This window comes from Emydura macquarii, unplaced genomic scaffold, assembly GCF_026122565.2.
Source record: "Emydura macquarii macquarii isolate MOO-44397 ecotype Brisbane River unplaced genomic scaffold, CSIRO-AGI_Emac_v2 contig_2897, whole genome shotgun sequence".
NCBI classification, from domain to species: domain Eukaryota; kingdom Metazoa; phylum Chordata; order Testudines; family Chelidae; genus Emydura; species Emydura macquarii.
The window spans coordinates 23,524,664-23,540,606 of record NW_027133034.1 but is presented as its reverse complement, the minus strand read 5'-3'; the positions used below and the strand labels follow the sequence as shown (position 1 = coordinate 23,540,606).

The 15,943-nt window shown below is 42.6% G+C and overlaps 1 long non-coding RNA gene across 1 annotated transcript in view; it reads left to right on the top strand.

The window, feature by feature from the left end:
- LOC137166952 (uncharacterized) overlaps positions 1-15,694 on the top strand; it is a 59,982-nt gene extending 44,288 nt beyond the window's left edge. Inside the window, exon 3 of the long non-coding RNA XR_010923896.1 lies at positions 15,530-15,694. This is a non-coding gene — a long non-coding RNA (uncharacterized lncRNA). The remainder of the gene's footprint in view (positions 1-15,529) is intronic.
- The last annotated feature ends 249 nt before the right edge of the window (positions 15,695-15,943 follow it).

Sequence of the window (15,943 nt, the reverse complement as noted above, 5' to 3'; positions counted from 1 at the left end):
CAGGGGAAGACTCAGGATCCCTGCAGAGACCCAGCGCAGTCCTGGCCAAAAGAACTCCAGAACCGTCTTCTGGAGGTGGGCCAGGAAGCTCGGGGTCGGGACCAGGGTGTTGAGCCGGTGCCAGAGCATGGACAGGACCAGCTGATTGAGCACCAGTGCTGTTCCCCGAAGGGAGAGGCACTGGAGCAATCCCGTCCATCTCTGCAGCCGCCAAGACACCCTGTCCTCCAAGTCTTGCCAGTTCTCCACTGGGGAGGGATGAGTGGTGGACAGGTAAATGCCCAGATAGAGCAGCGGACCGCGCTCCACCGGATGGCTTGAAGCGCGGGTGGGAGGGAGTTCGTCCACCACCTGGCCCCTACCATCAGGCCAGAGCTTTTGACCCAGTTGACCTGGGCGGAGGAGGCTGCCGAGTAGATGGCCAGACAGGCCTCCAGCCGCGGAAGGTCGCCCGGGTCCTGGACCGTGAGGAGTATGTCATCGGCATATGCTGACAGGACCAGCCTCCGCTCTGGCTAATGGAGCACCAACCCCGTCAACCTCCGGCGGAGGAGACAGAGGAAGGGCTCGATGGCCAGAGCGTATAGTTGGCCCGACAGCGGGCAGCCTTGGCGCACTCCTCGCCTGATGCTAACTGGTTCGGTTAGTCCAGTTGAGCTTGACCAGGCACTCCGTGGAGGCATACAGCACCCCTAGAAAACCCATGAAGTGGGGCCCAAAGTGATATCGGTCAGATCCGGGGAGAAGAGGCTAGCGTAGAAGGCCCTGGCCCTTCCGCACATCTCCACTGGATCTGTGAGGGGGGCACCGCCTGCAGGGTGCCCAGGAAGAAGCGGAGATCCGAAGGCGTGGATCACCTTCCCCAGTGCCGCGCAGAGGGAAAGGCGTGCCTCTGTTCCCGCCAGGCCAGCCAGAACTCCCGGAAGGACGCCACGAAGCCCACGTCCTCCAGCAGGCTGTTGTTAAAGTGCCAGTAGGCCGGCCTCGGCCTCTCTGCAGTGAGAGAGGCTGTCACGGTCACCAGGTGGTGATCCGAAAATGGGGCCAGCCATATGCCGGAGGAGTGGGCCCGCGAGAGATGGTGACAAGAAAGGTAGATGCTGTTGAACCGGGAGTGGCTCGACTGGTCTTCCCCCACCCGGACAAAGGTGAAGGTGATGACGTCATCTGCATGGTGGTCATGCCAGACATCCACCAGGGAGTGATGGTCTACAATCCCCGGAGGACATCCGCGGTGGCCTGGCACTGCTCGATCCCCGAGCGGTCTTGTTCCTCGAGGGTGATATTAAAGTCACTGCCCAGGACCAGGCATTCGCGAGGATCCAGGGTGCCGAGGAAGGCGGATGCCTGCTGGAAGAACCGCACCCACTCCAGGCCCACAGTCAGGGCGTAGACATTGATGAGATTGATGAGACAGCCCCTCCATGTGGATCCGGAGGTGCAGTCCAGCACGACCTTGGTGATGCCCAGCACCTTGGGCTGCAAGTTGGGCGAGAACAGGGTGGCCAATCCAGCTGCGTGGGTGGAGAGGTGACTAAGGTACACCCTGTCCCCCCACTCCAGTTGCCAGGTCTCGAAGGCCATCAGGGCGTCATGGAGGAGTAGGTGTGCTTTGCAAAGCAAGGCAAAACAAAACAAAACAAAAGGGTTCCACCCATGCGGAGTACTTCTTCAAACGAGCATAACATCTAGACTCTCTCTTCATAAATAACCTTCCACTTAAAAAGGAGAAAAAAGCCACCACACAGTCTATGCTCAAGTAGTTCTCCAGCCTTGCTGACCAGTTGATGGAGATGACAACTGATAGTTAGTGGGAGGCCAACTGTGATGGAATTACTGGTGAATGGCAGGACCTTCAGTCCTTTGGAAATTATTCAGATTTATCAAGAGAGATTCCTCTGCCCTGAGTTCCTCTGACTAATGTGAAAAATTTCATAGATTAATAGATTCTAAGGACAGAAGGGACCATAGTAATCCTCTAGGCTGACCTCCTGCATAACACAGGCCATAGAATTTTCCACAAAATGTATTCCTGTTTGAACTAGAGCATATCTCTAAGGAAAACACCCAATCTTGATTTTAAAAGTGCCACTGATGGAGACTCCATCTCAGCACCAGGTAGACGAGGGGAGCAAGTGAGGAAACGATGGGTATTCCAGTCTCACCTTCCATGGATAATCAATCCAGTCCTTAGACCATCTCTCCAGTCAGAATTTGGGATATAAAATATACTTTATTAAAATGAATATTTCAAAGTATCTTATTCCATAGTCAGTGCCATTAAAATGAATGAGAACATTTCTAGAATAAGATACTAGCCAACAAAGATATTGCAAACTTACCCTAAGTAGTAAAGACAAACTATGGAGAGAAGGGGGATGGTGTGGAAATGAAATGGCCAGGGTAGTGACTGATAACAGAATAAATCTTTTTTTGCCTATGGAAACTTCCAGACACAAATTAGAATGTGCTGTAGTGTAACCATCATGCTTAAATTTGTAATGGGGGAGCAGAGTGCCCAGAAATCTTAGCAATGGGTAGCTTGTTTCTGCTCAATGCTCCCAACAAGGAGAAGGACATACAGAAGTGAATGTGAAGCTAATTTACCCTGCCTCCCCCCCCCATTTCTGATGAGGAATTATGTACTGTGGAAATGGGAACATATGCCAAACAGAGAGGAATTAAGACAGCACGTGATTATTGAGAGATGTGGGGGAGAAAAATGAAAAACCAAACAAAAAATATATTCAAGTCCTGAAAGTGCAAGCAGAGAAAATGAAATAGTAAGATTGAACACAAATGGAGTGCACTTTGAATTGACATGTACTGACACACACAGTAAATAGAAATACCAAAGCAGCAAAAGGTTTACAAGCTGGAAAAGGCACCTCCACTGTAAAAAGGTGTCCAAGAGCATAACACCCAAGTCCAACATACACGTGTCACTGCACTCCCACACATGACTATCCAGATTACACCTTACTCACATCTGCCTGGCATCATCTGCATCAACTCTGACTGTCTTATCAGGATCCCATTGTTCTAGGTAGAACATCTACATCCATGTGAAACAGTTGTGGTGTTGCTCATGGACAAATCCTCATCCAAAAAAATGGGGTCACTTTATGGCAAAATTATGAAACATGGAATTCATAACCATCAGCTAGCATACTTTATCAAGGGCCATTGGCTGTAAACAAACACTTCTCCTTTTAAGGCTGCCAAAATTAATCTCTAACATTTATTAGTCCTTCTGTATGCTTAACTGAATACTACTTCAGAATCATACTTTGGATGCAATTAGGACATTGGGATTGTAAACTTCCTGAGTTTAGGGGCTTTGTCTTCAAAGCACCCAACACATTGTTTGTGCTCTGTACATCATAAATATGGTACCAATGGATAGGCATGTCATTTTGAATAATAGAACATACAGAATGGGATCTGGGCGCTTACCAGTCCACTAATATCCATGAGTAGCAAAATAAATACCGAGTACCTAGCCTGTATTATCACATCATCATCACTGTGGGTACCAGTACATTAGAGAACTCAGCACTGGCACTGAAAATTGTCTTGAGTTTCTGTTGTTTGACAGGAATTCTTGGGAAGTGTATGAATTCCCTCCTGTACTTGAACAGTGCCAATCAAAATCTGATAAGTGTTCTGGATGTAGATGACTGTGACATGTGACACATTTCCTACAGCTCAATGGGCAGATTGACCTGCTATAACTGACAGAAATTCATACTAGTCTCCACAGACAAAGGAGAGCCTAATGCTGATTGAAGCACTTTTCTAGATCAAGTGACGCTATCTCACAAATATCCAGGATTGTACTTCTCTCCAGCCTCATCTGGTAACATACTGTTCATCTGCCATCCTCAGTGTTGGGATGCACAGCTAATAGATTTATGTTCCAGCTCCCAGGAGTCTTGTCCCCTTCATCACTAAACAGCCCAAAATGTCAACAGTGACAATTCCGCAAGTGTCGTCTCTGATTTTGAGTGACTGTCCAGAAGCAGTCAGGTACAAATGAATGCATGTAAGAGACAAATGGTGGGGAAAGCTAGGAACAGCCTCCACATCTTATTAAGCATGTGAATATCTATGCTCTGATCACATTTCAGTCAAGCATTATAGGTATTAATAAAACTTGTGCAATCCTCATACATGCAACTGTTGTATAAATGGCTGTCACTCATGGTCTGATGGCCTGCTCATAGAGACAGCTAAACTTTCTTATCGCAGTACTTGGATTCCACCCAGCCAAAAAAGTCTAAGCCCTCAAGGCACCAACTCTGCACCACATAGGATTTGAGGCACTTACTCATGGGGAACCAGTAACTAAAATGGTGATGAAGCTCACTTAAAGCTTGTTCATCATTTCTCTCCCTCTCTGACTTGTGGAGGACGCTGCCAGTGCCCCAAAGCAAATGAATCAGTTCCCTCATTAACACCAAAGCATGATGAAATTGTGTGCCCAATAAAATACATATGTATTCTGCTACATGAACTCAGTCAACCAGTATGTGCATTCTAATCTTTCATGTCTATTGATTTAGAGGCTGGAGTTCTATCCCTTTAGGGAACTTCCACTCTTGCTCTGCTGGTTTTACTGACTTTCAGCTGTGTTCTTTGATGTGCTATGGCCACTTTTCACTGTTTATGAAACACAAAATGGCTGTAAATAAGATGGAGAAAATAAGTGGAGAATATTCCTTTTGTAGGTAGAATCTCCACAGGATACAGCTGGTAAAGATAGCATAGCCACTTCCTATGCCAACCAACTTTCTTCACTCCTGGTGTAAGAAGGAAGAGGGGACATCTTGGAGATAGCCTGGGGCAAGTTAGGGGTGGGAGTGGATGTCAGAATTATGATCAGTCCTCTGCTGGCATAAGGGACTTTATGCCAGCTGCATCTGCAGTGTTAGAGCACGAGGGGTTCTGATCTAACTAACTTATACCGGAGGCGGGTGTCCCTGAATCAGGGAGCTGCAGGCAGCTGCCACTCTTTACTCTGGCTGGACTGATCATAACTAGCACAAAGTTGCCTTATCGGACTGGGAAGTCCAAGTCAGAGTCAGTGAAACCAGCAAAGCAGGAAGTGAGAAGAAGTGTGAGGAAGTGTCCCTGTGGCTAGGGCACTGGTTCAGGACACAGTGAAATTCCATACTCTGCCACAGACTTCCTGTGTGACCTAGTCTCTTTGTGCCTCATTTCTCCATCTGTAAAATAAGGATAATAGCAAGTCCCTCCTTTATGAGTATAAATACATTAAAAACTACGAGGTGCTCAGATACTATGGTAATCGAGGACATACAATTACTGGAAATAAGATCAGGACCATTATTTCATATAAAGTTCAACGTTTTAATTTATTGCCTGTTATTTGTCTGTGATACTAAAACGAAATGAACACAGCTCTGACTGTCTCCTAAAACATAGTGGTAATCAGATATGCCAATTATGCTGCAAATATGTGACATAAATAAAAGCAAATTTATTTTCCATGCTGATTGTAGAGGTAGGGTTTGATGCTTATAGGGAAAAACCTGTGATGCAGTATTTGAAATATTATTAAACTAAAGCTATAAATAATGCATAAGTTGCATTGTGCATATTCATTACACTATCTGTACTTCAGACTGTCTGAGTTCTTTAAACAATTCATAATATTAGTTTTATACTGACACAGCTCACCAGCTGTAAAAGGTTCAGACTAGTAGGGATTTTAGCAAAGAAAGCAAATAATTGCGAGGGAGATATTTCATTTTGCCTGTCCAGAGCAATATATGTGGGCTTAGCTGAACAGAATTGAGTGGGTGCTGAAGTGCTGCTCTAAATACATTTGGTAACCTGCTCAATCTGCATTATTCACACTACCAGAAAAATACAAGTTGGATGCTTAGTACGCAGGCTGTAGGAAAGATTGGTCTATAAACAGAATCCACCGAAATCCTGGATGATTAGGCGTATTTGCAAATGTAAAGTTCTGTCTAACACCCTTTCCCTCCACACAGACACTTCCTTCACTTTATCCCCCACTTTCCCTTAGAATACTTCTACAGAGACTCCCTGTGATATATTTGAATGTATTGAGCAGAGTGTTTGAATCGGTTTGTGATTTGCGGTTATAGTTCTTTAAGCAGTTGTTTATGTTGACTCTATTATACAGTGGTCAACATGTTTCATTTCCTCTTCTTTTGCCTTAAAAGACAAAGTGTATGCATCGGTGTTTCTAATCAGGGATTTGTGCTATATCTACTATAAAACAAATGGTGATGAGGATTTCAAGAACTTTCTGTGCATTCAGAGTAGAAAAACAATCTACAACAGTGTTTTTGGCCTGGGATAGGGAGAGAAGAGACAAAGGGGACAACTGCTACATCTGTGAGTACTCCAAACTGCTGAACTAATAGCAATGAGGTGAAATGGCAGGCTCTATGGGATAAATGGAGGCCTTCAATCATGCCATGGAGGATTGGTCACAGAGAGAGAGCAGCTGGAGCAGTATTTTGAAGTAAATGAGATTTCCCCCAGTAAAAAACATTTAGCAGTATTACTGAGTGTGATGGGTGAAAGACACTGTCTGATCTTTCCAGAGAAGTCAGCCAGGAAAACCTTTAAAGAGAGAGAGTGCAAATTGTTCAAGAACACTTGGCATCTAAACCTCTGATTATAGAAGAAAGTTTCTGATTTCATAAGCTGAATCAACTTGAAGGAGAACCTATTTCCTCCTTTGCGACAGAGTTAAAAAGATTTTCAATACATTGTGCTTTTCAGGATGGGCTTGACAAGGCACTAAGACACGATTTATGTATGGACTGCTTAATGAAAGAATAGGGAAGAGGCTCTTGATTGAGGAAAATCTTACCTTTAAATGCACAGAAATTGGAGTAGCAATGCAAACTGCTGCCTACCACAGCTAAAACAGAAGTAGGGATGCATGAACCAGCTGTAGTCCAAGGCAAGAGCCAGTCCACTCAGCAGATAGGCACATGTTATCAGCGTGGAAGAGGGTTTCCATGCTCCTTGTGATTGCCAGATTAAAGATGCATATTGCAGAAGTTAGAATAAAGAAGGACATTTCCAAACCATTTGTCACACTGAAATAAATGAGAGAGAGACCAAATCAGGATCTAGAAAAAGGAATATCAATGTGGAAAGAGGCAGTAATGATGCAGATTGTGAGAGCAGAGTAGCCAGTCTGGATATATATAGTATGAGCAAAAAGGAAAAGTCAGCAATCTAGTTGACCTCTTGGGTGGCAGCAAAAACATTCAAAATGGAACTGGACCCAGGCTTCGTAGTGTCCATTATGTCACATATGAAGGATAAGAAAACTTTTAAAAATACCAAACAGAGATACCAATATTAGTAAAAACATATATGGGATAAAAGATAGTGCCATTTGGAGTCATGCAAGTGGAGTATAACAATAAGTAACGTTTATTAGACTTCTGTGTCATTGAGAAGTGAGAATTGGCCCTGTGTGGCCATGAATGGTTTCATAAGGTCCTTCTGGATTGGAAATCTATAGAGATGCCACAGTCACTTTCAGCAGACACTCCCCCCCCCCTCCCCCCCCCCCCAACAGCTGAACTGCAGCTGGAAGGGACACTAAATTAGGCACTAGGAGTATTCAAGGAGGGGATAGGAACTCTAAAACACATGTAGAATAAAATAATCTAGCAGAGATGACTCAGCTGAAATTCCACAAAGCTTTACCTGTCCCTTACAGTAGTCACTTGAAGGTATATGCTGAACTGGAACATCTAGAAAAAGAGGGCATGCTTTCAAAAGTGGCCTGGAGTGAGTGGGGAAATCCTATCATTCCAGTTTTTTTTTAAATGTGGTGCAGTAAGGTATGTGGATATTTTAAGGTCACTATAAACTCTGTACTGAAAGCTGAAAAATACCCTCTGCCTCAAATCAAAGATATTTTTTTGCTACACTGGCTGGGGGACAATGATTCAGCAACATTGATTTGTCATAGGCCTACCTCAGATGGAAACTGAAGAGTCTATGGCATACCTCACAACTGACACACAAAAAAATCAGTACCAGTAAAACAGGCTAGTTTTTGGTATTGCTTCAACTCTTGCTAGATGGAAACAGGCAATGGACCAAATTTTGCAAGGTATTCCGAGAACACAGTGTTATTTGGATGACGCTATTGTGACTGTTGGAAGTGATGAAGAACATCTGGAAACCCTGAAATGATATTAAGATGTCTAGAAGAATATGAGTTATGAGCCAACTGCATAAAATGCTAATTTTTAGGACCCGACAGCTTATTGTGGGTACTTTATTAATGCACAAGGCCTACATAAATCTTACCTGGAAGCTTCACAGCCAAAAGATGTTTCACAACGTAGATCATTTCTAGGATTTATAAACTACTATAGGTGATTTGTACCAAAGATAGCAAATGTATTGCATTCACTGCACTGTTTGCTGCAGACTGGTCAAAACTGGTCACATGAGTATCAAAAAGCTTTCCTGGAAGCAAAATAATTGGTCACCGCGGACAGTATGCTTACACATTTTAATCCAGCCTTGCCTATCAAAGTAGCATGTGATGCTTCCACACATGGAATTGGGACAGTTATATTGCACACCATGCCAGATATCAGTGACAGACCCATAGCATTTACCTCCAGCTTTCTCACAGCAGCAGAATGTAATGATGCACAAGCAGATAAAGAGGCTTTAAGTCTTGTCTGAGAAGTGAAGATATTCACCAGTATCAATGTAGGAGGAAATTCAGCCTTGTCACAGACCACCCACCCCAGTCCCTTCATCCCAGGAAGGGAATTTCTGTGACTGCAGCACGTATGCAATGCTGGGATCTCTTTAGCTGGTTATGTCTGACACTGAATTCAAAAGAACTGAAGTGTACACAAATGCAAACCAACTTTCCCACCTGCATACGCTAACTGAATAGCAATCTGCAGTAAAGACAAAATCTATCAAATTTGTAAATTTGTTTCTGATTGAGTGCATCTTAGTGATGAGGCTGATTGAAGAGGGATCCCAAACTAGCTCAGGTTTATGAAGCCACTCTGAAGAGCTGGAAATATACTGGCAGCCCTAGCGTGACACCCTTTTACGCACACAAAGGTGAGTTTACCATACAACAAGGACAGTCATGTGGGGAATGTGTATTGCGATACCTAAACTGTGCACAAAATTCTTAGAAGAGCTCCCCATATGTCAGTGAGGGGTAATAAAAATGAAGGCACTCACCAGAAGTTTTGTATGATTGGCTAACAAATAGAATAGTTTACTAAGGATAGGCTGGGATGCTAACAAGTACAGTGAATGCCTAAACCAGTGCCATTATGCACCTGGGAATGGCCTTCAGCTCCTTAGCAAATGTCTGCAAGTTGATTTTGCAGGGCCATTTTTGAGAATGATGAATCTAGTAGTGGTGAATACCCATTCCAAAGGGCCAGAAGTTTTTTTGTTTTTTGAATGAAAACCACCACAGCTGCACAGACAGTAGAAAAACTTAGAAGTTTGTTTGCAAGAACTGGGCTTCCAGAAGAAGCTGTGAATACCAACAGCCCTCAGTTTAGTTCAGAAGATTTTTGGTGGTTCATGAAGAAAAATAGTATTAGACATAGCACCTGTGCACCCTGCCACCCAGCTGCGAATGGCTTGATTGAAAGGTTTGTACAAAGTTTTAAACAAAACCTGTGATCCATGACAGATGAGAAGGGGTCATTACAGCAGAAGCTAGTATGCTTCTTGCTATCATATTGAAATGCAATACATGCCATGATGAATCAAACACCTTCAGCACTCTTTAGGGGCTAAAATCTCAAGTCACACTTGGACTTATTAAAGCCCAATCTACATCTACAAGTCAGAAATAATCAAATAAGTCAAACTATGGTGAGAGGTACCAGTGCACCTCATCAGCTACAAGGGACTCAAGCAGTGTTGGGTCATGATTACTGGGGATTCGTTACATAGCTTCCAGCAATTGTTAGCGCACAAATGGGTCCTTTGTCCTATGCAGTATAAATAGCACTCAGTACATGTTGGTGCTGCCATAGTGACCAATTGCAAAACTGAGGGGTTACTATGGCTGGAAAAAGAAGTAAAATTCAGAGAGCCATCAGTTGTTTCGAAATCAGTGCCCTAGCTTGAAGCAACAATCGATAATGTTATACCAGAGAGTGGCTATGCTGACCAAGCAGCATTAATGCAGGAGACATCTGAGTCAGACATTGCTGAAGACATGCCACTTCCTCAGAGAAGTGTTCAAAATGTTGGCAGATGCTATCCAGAAAGAAAACGAAAGCCACCTGGAACACTTGATTTGTGACTGGACCTTTTGTTGTTCCCTCCTCACATGTACTTCTGAAGGTTTAGGCATTTAATTTCGGGGGGGGGGGGGGGGGAAGATGTGATGTACTTGAATGTATTGAGCAGAGTGTTGAATCTATTTATGTGAATTTGCAGTTATAGTTCTTTAAGCAGTTCCTTATGTTGACACTGTTGTTGCATAGCAGTTAGCATGTTTCTTCTGCATTGCAAAATTGAGACAGCCTTCATGCCTTCTATCCAGTGTATGTGTATATTCACCAAGCACAACACTACTCCTCCTAGGAAACAGATGGATCCCTTCACTTATTACCTGTGTGTTTTGAGAGATTGCTGCTGTTAAACTGGTGATACAAGCTATTGGGGTGGCATTCTGAATTGTGTTAGAACCACTTCTATTTTATAATGTTAAAATGTTAAAAATCTAAAGATCATGCAGGGTCAGATTTTCAGATCCAATACAATAAGTAAATTGAAAATATTATCATTCTGTTGTTGGGGGGGAGAAACAATTGCAAAGAGACCATATTCCAAGGTATTTGCTAGAGCTAGTCAGAAATTTTTGACACAATTAAAATGATTTTTAGGCATATCAACTATGCGTGACCTTGTGCTTAAATTATTTAAACTGTCCTTATGGGTCCTTAGACACTATCTGACTGGGATGCTCAGGTAACTACTAAACTGTCCTGCGGTTTCACTGAAGCTGAAACAGTTAGTGAAAATGTATTTTTTGTTGATGGGAAGGTTTTTCAGGTCATCAGCTCTGGTCACTTCTGATGAGAGAGAGAGAGAGATTCAAAAGAGTCTCCAACTTTCACACACCGTAGCCTGGTGGTTAGGACACCTGCCTGGAAGCCACTTGAAGTCCCTGCTCTGAGTCAAGCAGCACAGGTACTTTAACTTGGGTCTCCCCAGGCCAGTGCCCTAATCAGCAACCTGTACAGTACTAGAGTTAGTCGCAGTCTCTCTCTCTCTTGCTAGAAGTAACCAGAGAGATCCGGATGCAAAAACCTTCCTGAATCAAAAACCTCAGGTTTCTCTCTGAAAATGGATATTTTGATACAATTTGGTTTTGTGAAAATATTAAGAAAGTTTTGGGTTTTGTTCCAATATGGAACACAATCAAATTTCAAAACCTCAAAAGTTGCCACAAAATGGAACTGTCATACCCTGGACAGCTCTAGCAAATACCTTGGAACATGATAGTTACCTGAGCATTGCAGGCAGCTGGAGACTAAAGCCACAAAAGCTTAGTTTTAATAATTTAATTACTAGGTCATGTATAGGTAGCACACCTCATTCATACGTCAATGTCACTTCTGGCAGAAGTAAAACTCAGTTTGTTTTATCTGGTAATACCAGACTCTAGCAACATTTATGCTGCAGGGTAAATGTCTGGGATTTGTTTGATACATAAGATTTTAGAATCTTACGGTATTTATAGGAGAGAACAAAGGATTTCCGTGTGCAATGGTTATTTTAAACAGGATATTATTCTTCAGAATTAATTTCAATATTCTGAGCCAGATACTGGCCTTGCTTTTTCCATACAAATCCTATCAGCATCTCTGGGACTGAGGGACATTCTAAGTCCTTTATAACCAATGTATACATAAACGCACAGTATTATGTGAAGTTCAGTTATCTGGGCTGGTATTTATGTTGGCTTTCTTTGCTTATTGAAACTATTCTGAATTAATATCCATTTCTAAACCAAGGAATTGCTCTGGTAGATTCTTTTAGTTATATGATTTGAATATGCAAAATTACATTTTTTTAATTTATTTTGTAAATACCCCATTTTCCTTATGCAGGCAAGTTAGTGAATTTACAACATAGATTATATGAAAGGTCTGCAGGAATTATTGAAGGTATTAATAGTCTATCAAATGTGCCAGGTACTCTTTAAGGGTCACATTTTGAAACTATTTCTAAAAATGCATCCAGTTTCCTGGTGCATGCCCTTTGAGGACAAAACCCTATATTTGCAGATACAAATGCCTATTTGTGTGCAAACATGTATATTTTTGCATGTTCAAGTGTACTGTATGTAGCCACAATGTTTGCAGACATACTTTGACGTAACGCTGAACATTTGGGCCTTAATGCCCCATCTTCTCAATATCCATGCCATCTTAAAACGAAAGTATTGTTTATTTTAACAGTAGAAACAAAGCATTTAGGGAAAAAAGAGATTTTTAAAACCACCCATTAAACGCACCTATCTTACCTAAAGCCCTATCATTCCGTGATGCTGACCTAGGCAGGCCAGTGGGTATCTGTGTCCATCTGATTTTCCCAAATTGCTCCCCACAACTGATTTCCCTCTGGAGAGAGAGGGAATAATATTTTTTAGCCTCTGTTTGCTTAGTCTTTTGGGATATGTCTAAACTGCATCGGGGAGTGATTCTACAAGCCCAGGTAGGTAGATGTGTGCTAGTGGGGCTTGAACTAGTGTGCTTAAAATAAGAGCGTGGACATTGCAGCTCAGGCTCCCATGCCTAGAAGAGCAGGTGGGCTTGAGAGCCTGAGCTGCAATTGCCGTGCTGTGATTTTTAGCTTGCTAACTTGTGCCCTGCTAGCATGGTCTGTCTACCTGAGCTGGGAGGCCACTCCCAGATGCAGCACAGACAAACCCTTCTGGTCTGGGCATTCTCTTGTAAACAACCCTCAAAAGTTTGCTGAGATTTGGCTTATTTGGGGCAATCCTTTCCCCTTCCTGCGTGTTTTCTCCATGCAGCCCCCTGTTAAACTAAACCAAAATATTCATATGGTGCCCATCCTAATAACCAGGTCAACATATTGTATTCATAAATTATTACAGAGCAGCTCTGTTCCATCACAAAAATTTAATATTTTCTAATTATATATAAAAAAAAAAAGGACCATGGGGCTGGTCCAGTATGGCAAAATTTCTATTCTTAAGCTACACTAGTTAATGGGACAGGATAGTCTGCCCATTAAGAGAAGTAGGGTCTAAGAGTTTGAAAAGTCTGATCATAGATAAAAGACCTAGGGGATGTTGGGAAAGAGAGAGCAGTCCTGGGAGGGAGAAGTGTGTGGAAAGAAATCCCATTATTGTGTCTTTAAGGCTGTGAGGGAAGAGCCTTGCAGAATAGTGTAGGGAAGACTTTCTTTTTGCCCAACCAATTGAGGATAAGTTGGGACAAGGGGCCACATTGCCTGCCCCATAACAGGACAGACACCAGGAGACAGCAGCAGGGAAAGGCTGCTCTGTTGAGCTCCCCGAAGGCGAATTAAAGAAAAGGGGCCAGCTGGCAAAGACTCTTCAGTGGGATAATCCAGAACCCAGTTCCACAGAGGATAGCCGAGGGTTCCTGCTTAAGAAGGACCAGAGACTCTGATTAACAGAACCAAGCTCTAGACAGGAGAGCTGTTGAAGGAGATAGTGAGGGACTAACTAATACAGCCCATTTCCAGAGAGGGGAGCTTATGGAAGGAGTGAAAAGCAATAACTCAGAGTAAGAGACTACCTCTGTTTATGGCTGTTAACAAATGAGACCCTTGGAAAGGGGAGTGGTTCTTTATAAAAAGGACTGTCTGAACTTGTTTATCACCCAGGTGAAGAGAAGTGAGGCAGGGCTTTACCTGCAGCACCATGCCAGTATCAAGCAGGTAGGAAAGCTCTACTGACAACTTTTTTGTTTCTGCTACAATTCAGTGCAGAGATGATTTATTCAAGTGGAGAAAAATACATTATCTGCCTACTGTGAATCCTGTAAGCATTCAATGGTTTGCTGATCTTATTTCAGAACAGTCATTTTCCATTTTCTGGACCACATTCTGTACTCTGCCATCACAATGGGGCTGTAAACAATTTTAACCAATCCTAGCCAAGCGCCCTTTTTCACCACGTCCTCTGGGCTTGCAGCAGGAAAAAGGGTACAGCAGGAGCAGGAGCCACCGCAATAACTCCCACACTGCCAAAGGATCCCATATAGTGGGATAACCTACTTATGGCCATGTGCACCACTTATGGTAATGTCTTGCCGTGCAGCACACAGCTCCCAAAACATATGGGAAAATTTGGTCTCTGTTTTCAATCAAAGATGCTGGGGTCTGAAAATCAAACCTCACGTGTAGTAGTAATAACAGTGGAGGTAGATTAATAAAAATATGATGCCTATTTGTTGTAGGAATAAAAGGTAGCTACAAAGCTTATTACAAGTTTAATTATTCATTTTGGACTGAGGCTGGAAAGTTCACAACATTCAATTTTTTTTTTATTAGCACATACTATATATCAAAGCAGCATTAGATCTACACTCTAAATAAGGAAGGATTTATACTAACAATGAGGCAGAGAGAAAACATCAGGTACATACTCAGAAATACTTTCATTATACCATCCCCTTCTCCAGACTGCAGGGCTTCTACGAAGTATTGGAGCTGTGATATTAAAAAATGGAAAAGAATCATTAGGTAACCTAAAATATACTTGCTAGTGTCTTGCCATGTCTAGTTTTATACCTCTAGTGATAAGTCCTCTACTTTGGGGAACTATTCCACTGTCTAATAGAGTCTGTGTCAAGAAACCTCACCTCCTTCCTGTGTCCATTAGTATGAGTGGTTTGAAATAAGCTTTCTCCATCTGAAGTCCTTGGAGGTGGTATTGTATTTTGTACTCTGTTTATGTTTTGCTGTAAGGCATTCTAAGCACTTTGGCTTGGGTGTGGGTCACTGTATGAATAATAATAAGTCTACGCCTGAGTATCCAGTCCTTACTCAGGCAAAAGTCTTCTGGAGCTTTTCCTGAGAAGAGATTGGGTTAATTATTATCTGACCTAACGAGGTGCTGATATGGCCCCCATATCCATACTAGCTAAGCACTTCACAAACATAAACGAATATGCTCTCACAACTTGCCTGTGAAGTTGGGAAATATTATCCCTTTTACACCGATCGGGAGAACTGAGGCACAAAGATGACGGGCCTCAGGAAGTTTGTGGAAGAGCTGGGAATTGACCGTGGATCTCTGGTATCCCAGGCCAGTCACAGCATTAATCTTAAGAACACCCTATTTATCACATTAATTCCACAAACTGGAAATTTATAATAAGCTTGAGATGTTATATCATTTGCTATTTTATATACTTTTATCATGTCTCCTTTGATTCATCTCCTTTTTAAGGTAAACAATCGCAGTCTTTTCAATCTCTGTTCACAGGAGAGTTTCTCCATGCCCTGGATTATTCATGTCACCCTTCTCAGAATCCCATCTTACTCTGCAATATCTTTTTTGAGATGGGGTGACCAATACAACACTGGTGCAGCCACACCATTGATTTATAATATTCTCTGTGTTGCATTTGTATAGTTTCCACAATAAATGCTCAGTATTTTATATTCCCAGTGCATTTGTTCCTAGGGTGGAGGCTGCAAGAACTGTGAAACATGATGAATTCAGTCATTTGAGTCATTTGGAAGGACTAACCATAACAATATAGATATTTAAGGTTCTAAAGTTGCACTGGAAAAACAGCTGCCACCTTTGAACCATGAGGGGTTTCAACCAACCTAAAAATAAGGAATTCAAGCAGAAATATTTCAGCCAAAGAATGAAACAATTAACAATTTGTCA